This window comes from Cupressus sempervirens, chromosome 9, assembly GCF_028749045.1.
Source record: "Cupressus sempervirens isolate cs-2001-9-10 chromosome 9, ASM2874904v1, whole genome shotgun sequence".
NCBI lineage: Eukaryota > Viridiplantae > Streptophyta > Pinopsida > Cupressales > Cupressaceae > Cupressus > Cupressus sempervirens.
Genome location: NC_143126.1, coordinates 737,050,974 through 737,060,137, shown reverse-complemented (window position 1 = coordinate 737,060,137; position 9,164 = coordinate 737,050,974).

The following is a 9,164-nucleotide window of genomic DNA, read 5'->3' as shown; positions in this document are numbered from 1 at the left end:
TACCAAGGGAGAAGAAGTTGAGGAAGAACCTACTCCTACTGAGCCAAAGAAGAGGAAGGCTAAGGTCCAACCAATGACTAAAGCTAAGAAGATAGCCAAGCCAAGTCAACCCAAGTCCACTACACCTAGTACAAGTGCTAGTACACATGCAATAGCACAAAAGGCCAAGGAAAATACCAAACAAGTAGAGCAAGGAGGTCAAGAGAAGAAGAGACCAAGAAGGAAATATGTGGCACAAGCTGAATTAGATGAAGAGAAAATAGAATTAGATGAAAATAGCCAATTTAAGGTGGTGAGTCATATTCCTTTGTCAGATCTTGAAAATTTATGTGAAAATGTTAAGAATAGTGCAGACTTATCAGGATTTAGTCATGTTGATTTTGATAATTTGGGTAAAGTAGAGAAAAATCAAGTGGATGAGGCCATATATGCCATGATGGAAAAATTCAAGACAACTCCACTAGAACTTGCCATCTCAATGCCAAAGAATCTATATGATAGAGTTGAGCAGAAATGGCACTATTGTCTAAACTTGGAGAGACAAATTAGAGGAACCTCACTTGCACAAGTGATGCCTGAACTAACTAAGGCACATATTGTTGAGGCTATAAAGAAATATGCAGTTAGGTATGTACCTAAATACAGAGCCTTTAGCATTTTGCAAAATAATATTAAAGATGTAGTTAAGAAGACCACTAAAATGTGGAAATTAACATATGGATTAACTACAATCAAGGAAGGTGAGGAAGAACCCATTGAAATAAAGGATGATGAAGAAGATGATAAAAATGATGGTACTAATGAGGGAGGGGAAAAAAAGCATATAGATGACAAGGTAATAGCTAAGACAAAGCAACAACAAGAAGAACAAAGTGTGCAAGACACACAATTGTCAAGTGTTAGCCCTTAACATGTATAAAGTGAGACTATTGAAACAGTAACTATCAATGATGTTTCTGATCTATCAGCTCAAAACATCAATCCCCTTATTAAGGAAGATCTCAAGAAGATATTAGATTAGTCTACATTATAGGAAAAACTGTGTAATAATCCTATACTGGTCAGTGTGGATGAGCTATAGAAAATAGTGACTGATACTAAAAGAGAAAAGGTGAATCCACAAGAACCACCTTCCAACATCCCTCAAGTCACTAATGTACAACCTCTGGTCAAGATACTAGAAGCCATATCAGACAAGGTTTATACAACTACCAAGATTGATACAATAGAGAAGAGCATAGAAGAAACACAAGTTGCTACTATAGAGCAATAAGAAATAGGTTAGATCGACTTATCTACACCTACAAAACAAGATCAAGGTGCAAGTCAAGTCATTATGGAAAAATAGGGAAAGCCTAAAGAGAGTGAGATGACACCACAACTAAAGGAGAAAACTACTACCCAAGCCCTAGTAACCTTACCAGTATCTGGCACTCCATCAAGTCATACTCTTCAGAAGCCAAACATAGATGCTACTCCATTGCAGATCTCAATGTTGAGCCTGAGTTCATCAAAGGCTGAAGAAGTAATTCAATATGGAGATGTGAGTCTTGATGAGGAGATCATTTTTTCCAAGTATGATTATGATACCATGACCATAAAATAAATGGGCATACTACAGCAAGCCCTAGTGAGGAAGAATCATCAATAAATACTTAGAAGGGAGCACAAGTAAAGGTAGGCACTATAAGATATTAAAGACATTTTTTTGATGCATTTAGTCTACCAACTCCAGATGATACCAAGCCACTAATGGAACAACTGACAGATATAGTGGAGAAGGTCAGTAATGAACACCTAGATACTAATGCTAAATTATTAAAATGGTCAAAAAAGAAATATCAAAGCAAAGTCAATGAGAAAATATCATGTGACATAGCACTGACACAAGTTGCATTGGCAACTAAGGTTGAGGATGTGAAGAAGGTACTTAAGAACATATTTTCATTGTACACTAAATTGTGCAACCCATCACTCATCACCCAAGAGACCAAAAGTCACATTATGAGTCTGGAGAGCCAAATTATTGCATCAGGTGCAAAAATACCAATGAATCTAGCTCAGAGTGAGAAGCACTTCAGGAGATTACTTCAAACACAAAGTTAGTTAGTTGTATTAACAATAGATGAGGCCAACATAAGGGCCAAATTGACTAGCATCTAGGCCACTCTCACCCCCCATATGGAAATTTTGCACAAGGAGCTACTATGCTAAAACCTTAATGAAGAAGGACCCAAATCTTTCTACCTTAGATGGTCTAGTTCACTTTGTTTTTGAGCTAGCAATTTAAATCAAGTCATTGGATGTAGCATGTGAGAACTAGGATGTAGCATGTGAGAACTAGGATGCAACTCTCAAGATGATATTGGATGTCCATAAATATTTTCTATACAAACACACAATAAGTGTATAGCCCATTGACATAAGTGTCAAAAAGGGGGAGAATAAGATAAAGGGAGAGAAATATTTTGGGGAGAATGAGAGAATAGGGGAGACATAAGGAAAGTGAGAAATGGGTGAAATCAAGAAAAGAGGGAGAAGCATGGAAATACAAGAAGTATAAGATGAAAGAGTATTGGCAAAGAAACATGAAGTAAAAGTGCATTAGTAGAGACAAATTTACTCAGTAGGAGTACATAATTTTGGTTACATAATAGATTTATTAACTCAGGGGGAGCTATCAACTTTTCAGGTATATAAGTTGTCACAAAATTTTGAAATTTTGAAGTTTTGTATATAAGCTGAGTTGAGATGTGTTATGCTCGTAAGATTAAGGATGTTAATGTATACTCAAGTTTTTTTGACACTCATGTCAAAGGGGGAGATTGTTTATCTTAGATTGGTTTTGACAAGTGAGTGTCAACACAATTAAGTTATTTACTTAGTTCATGCCAAACAAGTAGTACATGTCGAGCACAACATGTATATATTAGACCATGCCAAGTCATAGTGAGTGTCAAGCCACTAATGTGTTGAGTCACTCAAGTGTTGAGCAAATAGTATATGCCAAGTGACACAGGAGCCAAGTGAATAGTAGATGTCAAGAAATATAGGTGTCGAGTCATAGCATAGAGATTAGTGTATGCCGAGCATTAGAGACTTCAGATGTTGAGTAAGACAGTTTTGACATATTTGTTTGTAAATGCATGAACAACTATGTAAACCATTTTTGAGCCGACCTAAGATTGAATTTTGATATTTTAGAGATAAGGATGAATCTCAAGTTGGATTCCCTATTCAATTACATGTACAGAATTAGAAAATGGGAAGGATTAAGCAGCAAAATGGATGAATCTTAGTCATAGATTCATACCTAACCCTAAGTCACCTAAGTCTTCTTAAGGAGGATAAACCCTAAACTCTCTATGAGTGTAGGAGGAGCAAAGAGAATAGTTTGCATGCACAAATAGAGCATTCATGGTGGCTTAGAAGTAATGAAGTGAAACTACATTGCAGAATCAGTTAGAGCAAAACAGAAGATAGAGAAGAGTATATAACAAAGAGACATCTGATCAAGAAGGATCAAAAAGACATTGTTTAGAGGTGATCTATTATCAAGAAATCAAGTGCTAATCACAGGATCAATGCTGAGACATTCTAATGAGTTATTTCAGTCAAAATCTCTTAACAGAGTAGTCCTAATAGGCTTTATGAAATCCTTTAATAGGGTGCTTACTTAGTTGTGAGTTAAAGTTCTTTAGCAAGGAACACTTCTAATAGGGTGTTGAAATCCTCTAACAAGGTGAGACCTAACAATCTTTGTAAGCCTTTAATAGGGTAGACATTTCACAGGGTAGATCATGTCTCATGATCAAAATATTGTAACCTTCATTGGATACACTTTATTGCTGCAGTAGTGAAGATTTGTGGGTGTCATCCCCACCCCAGTTTTACCTTCTCATTGGAGGGTTTCTAGGTAATCATATGTGGTGTTATATGTGTGTGATTTCTTATGTTTTCACATGTTTTAGATGTACATGCTTTACATGTTATTTCATTTTACTCATTCAATGTAAGAGATGGATGTATGGTGAAAGTTTTATGGGTCAAAGCTTAAACTACTAATTCACCCCCCTCCCCCACCTCATAAGTTTTTGTTTCCTATTGTAATTCCAACAAACTAAACTATAACTTGCATCCATTTTTAGTGTGTTTGCACTATACTACAAATCAGCTACATTATTATCCATCTATTCTCTTATTTATTTAGAAACATCACATAACTTTCTAAACAATATATGTATATTTTGAACTACTTTTTCCAAATTATCTATAAGATTAGAAAGTTCTACTTTTCTTATAGCTATCTCAGCTACAATTTTCTCCATGACCTTTTGCTCAAACTTTCTCTCAGACCATTGCATTAGTTTCTCATTTGTAACAATGTTTGGCTCATTCAATTTTTCAATGATAAGAGCTTTTTCATTCAAGCTATGTAACACCCTACTTGGGAACCCAAAAGAGATTAAACTAAAGTTTGACTAAGTTTGTTAAACTTTTTTTTTTGAAAGATAATAAACAACAACATATATAATATAGTGAAAGCAATAACAACAAGAGATTAAATAGCAGAAGCAATAACTCACATACATACAACCATCATAATAGATTAAATCTCCTAAGGTTCTATGACATTGAATCACATTTAAATTTAATTAATATTAAATCTAACACATAACCAAAATCCACATCATGGAATAATCATAAGTACAAATCCATTTGAATAATATATGATTATACAAGATACCACTTGGCAATAATCAGAAATGCTTAATCGTACATTGTACAAGTCACATGGCATGATAAGCTCAAAGAATGTACATCATCAATAATATACAACATCTCATAAGATCTTTTGAATCAAGTACAGTATAACAGGATATAATCATCCAATAGAAACACAAGATCAGAAAGAAAGGATCAATTGCATAGCCACATCTAGCAATGACATTCAACAGTCGAATCTCAATGGTATAAGAAAAATGCACTACCACCTAACCTTGTGGAACCTAAATGGCCCACACCCATTATGCTAAGGAGATAAACTCAAGTCACATACAGATATCAAAACACAAGTCATAACCAACATCTAGGTTCAAGGAATCACTTGAAAGAAAACTATCTCAAAGGGTACCAAGATAAAAGTATCATCTAAACCAAGAGGAAACAAAAACATGTAGGAAATCTATTTTTGAAGTGGGCAAGTGTCATCATATGAGACAAATCTAAGGTTAGCCTAGCAGCCTCTCTGGCCTCTAGCCTGCTAGTATCTCTATACAACATATGTATCCTTTCGTACAAACAAGGCATACTAACAAGTCAACTATAAGATTACCCTGGAAATCTCTTAGGACTCTAGCCCCCTAGTGACTTTATGTGGCACGATATCTTATTAATTTATTTTAAACCCATTTAATAAAATGTTATCACTTATTAAAATAATCTACAATGGGTTACCTACGCAACCACTTAAGGCTCTAGTGCAAGAGCACCTATTCTTAAAGATATTGGAGATGATCCCTTATAAATATTTTAATTATTTAATGTATTTCCATATATTTTTATGTGATATTCCATGTAATGGAATCAATGGTAATTCATAAAGGCAATAAATGTAAAGTTGTCAAGAAAGTGCAAAACTATAAAGTTGTAATGCAAAATGCATAAAATGTTGTCATGAAAATGCATCATGATTAAAAGATTGTAAGGAGTTGGTTCAAAATTTGGTTGGGAAGTTTTAAACCACCAATGAACCTATAAAAACTCATGTATTGTCAAACCAAATCAGAATGGAAGGAAACATTCACATTGAAACAAACTTGGAGTGATTCTAAGTTATTGTTTTGATTGGTTTTTTAGTTTTTGTGTTGGTTCTAGGTCTTGTATGGATATTTATAGCCTAGAAACCATGTAAATTATATATATTTGTTATTAGGATGAATAATATTCCTTTTGGTTTTGGTTTGGACTTGTTATGTGGAGAAATGAATAAGTTATGAGCATTTTGGTAAAAGTGCTTGTTTGAAGATTTTGGATTCCTTGACAATAGTCATGTTGCAGCACTTGGTACTAACACATATGGAAGTTTTACAAAAAATAAATAGATTCACTGGAAAGATATGTGAATATAATTTTATTTCCATTTTTTTTAAGTCATTTTCATTGAGATTTGTGAAAGTTATACATTTCCTAGTGAAAACTAGTTTTCTTATATCTTCAATGGAGTTGCAGGCATAGATTTGCATGCATGTAATGCTTTATTGATTGGAAGATTGAATGGCTTACATATTTGAGAACTAGACTCAGTATTTCTTATTATGAAATTTGTTTGAGATCAATGAGTTTTTTATTTTGAAAGATATGGGATGCCCTAGGCAAGGTTATGAGTTTTTTTACTAGTTTATGACAATAAAAAAGGGTCTTGGTAAAAAGACCATAACTTGTAACATATCTATTGGATTTGAATGAGATTTGTATATGTTTTAACATGTCTAGTTTTGTAAAATTCCACCAAATTTATTTTCAAGAAAATGTCAAAAATGAAAGTTATGAATGATATACTCTCAAATAGAAATCAGACTATGTAAATGGTGAAGTATTGGTCAACTTGTACTGAAAAGTATTTTGTTTTGCCTCATGAGATGTCTCTAAGAATGGAATTTATCTCATGTATTTTGATGGGATTATCATGTATCCCATTTATTCCTCTGCATCGAGCTCTGACCTCCATTGCAAGCCACTTCACAACATGACATACAGTTAACCTACCCTAGGCTCAACAAAGCATAAGGTCTCATACGACCATAAACCACACACCAATTCTTAAACAAGAAATTGGAAAGTACTAAAATATCACTGTTCAAAATCATAGATTTCACCAATACAATCAACCTAACAGGACTTATCCAAAATCAAGTACACATATACCAACCATGACATCACCAAAAACAAATCACGTAATCACCTCGGTCCTATACAAGAAATTGGGAAGAAATCCAAAGATAACTGATCAAAGACTCAAAGGTTATACCAAAAAAGTCATATCATTCACCTTAATTCTACACAAGAAATTGGAGAGCACAATAAAAAATCGAATCAAACTCATCATAGAACACACATGACACATCACCATGGTCAGATATAAAATATCATAACCAAAATAAGCCACAACATCATCACAGAACAAAACTCCCAAGCCTCTCGTAAACATCTGCACTGGTCAAAGTAGTAAGTCAAAACCCAAAACCCATAACAGTAAACCACACGTCACATAAAGTACATACAATGTAACTTTCTCAATACATTAGGTTTTGAGAACACGACAATTTAATTTTCTCTAAAAGTTTTCAAGTTTCTATTTTATTTTCAAGTATTACATATTCATTAAAGTTATTGAGTCCACACGAGTCTCAACACTCAACAAATCATAAAAAGTTGTTTAAACATAAAACTCAAAATGTAAAACAACACACATCTCATCAGAGTCTTTTAAACATTTGTTTTCATAGTTTACTAGGTTTTCTTCAAAAATAAGAGTTCAGTATACAAACAAGGTTTTAGTTCTTGTTTCCAAGTATTATAGTTTATAGAGTTTTTGATTTCAATCAGGTTCACATTTTCATTTTCTTAAAGTATTATAGTTACTAAAGTTTTCAAATCATAAAAATTCCCTAGTGTTGATTTGCTAATGTTTTTGAATTCACAAGAATAATAGATTCAAAAATCTTATTAAAAGTCAATTTAAATATGACATTGAACTGTCAACCAACACCTGAGTTTACCAATTTTCCCAAATCACAATTCACAATATTTACTTTCAAATATGTTTTATTAATTAACAAAATTTCATCTAAAATTTATTAAATGATTTAAAAATAATTGATTAATTTACTAAAGATCAAAATCACTTAATTAAATAAAATTCATTATAAATCATTAATAAGTAATTTCAGATTTATAAAAAACTAATAATTACTATCAAAAATAATAATTATATTAAATTATAATTATTAACCAAATATTTAACATTCAATAATATATATATATATATAAATAAAACTATTTAACATTATATATATATATATATATATATATATATATATAAATTAAATTAAAAAAATGCTTTAAATTTTATATATATTAAAATGTTAATAAAAATAAAATTTAAAAATAAAAAGCCCTTACCTTTTAATAAGAAGCAGCAATAGGCTTCTGTCGTGCGTACCCCACTGCTACTATCGTAGCAGGTATGCCACACGCATAGACCCAATAAAGGACGTGGAAAGAATATAGGAGAGAAAGAGAGGGGGGTGGGTGGTGGGCCTACCTCGCATTAAGATATAAAATTTCTTTTTCTTTTTTCTTTTTTTTAATAAAAAAATCAAAACATAACCTCCCAATTCTCACTTTATATTGTAATATAATTATCATATTTTTTAAAATAAATTTGCACAATAGATATGATAGAAAATGAATAAGAACCTATCAAATTTGTAGAGTTTAAATATCTGGTATTCCTTTTATTCAAACTCCAACCCAAAATCAACCAACTAAATAAACAAATACCCAAGATTCACTGAAAAAGGGTTTTCAATGATCCATTTGTCTACAGACATTTTCAAAACACAAAAACTATCAATTCACAAACAAGGGTTTCAACCCAAATTGAATTATTTACAAACATTTTTAGAAATGAAACCAATAGATTCACAATAAGGGTTTTAGATTAAATCATAGATAATTCAATAACGGAAATCAAATTTTCTCAAACAAGGGTTTCAACCCAGAGGAATTTTGAAAACAGAAACACAATAGACATAGAGAAGAAATATATTTTCAATGCAAGAACTACTGTGCAAAACTCATAGATCCTACTTGGATATGATGCTAAATAATGAACGCACAAAACACACAAAAAATTTTCTTCTCTTTCGAAAACCCTCTTCTCAAAAATCCACTCCTCTAAACCTCTATGTGGAGAAATGAACTCTAATTTCTTAATAAAGTGTTTTTCCCCCAAATCAAGGCTCTAATTGTGTAATCATACAAAAAACCTCTTTCCTTTATTATTTTTATTATATTTTAATCTCATGCACAAGCTTTATGCAATTTAATTAAAATAAACTTTATTAAATCAATACTTTCTCTCTCTTATTAAATCATGA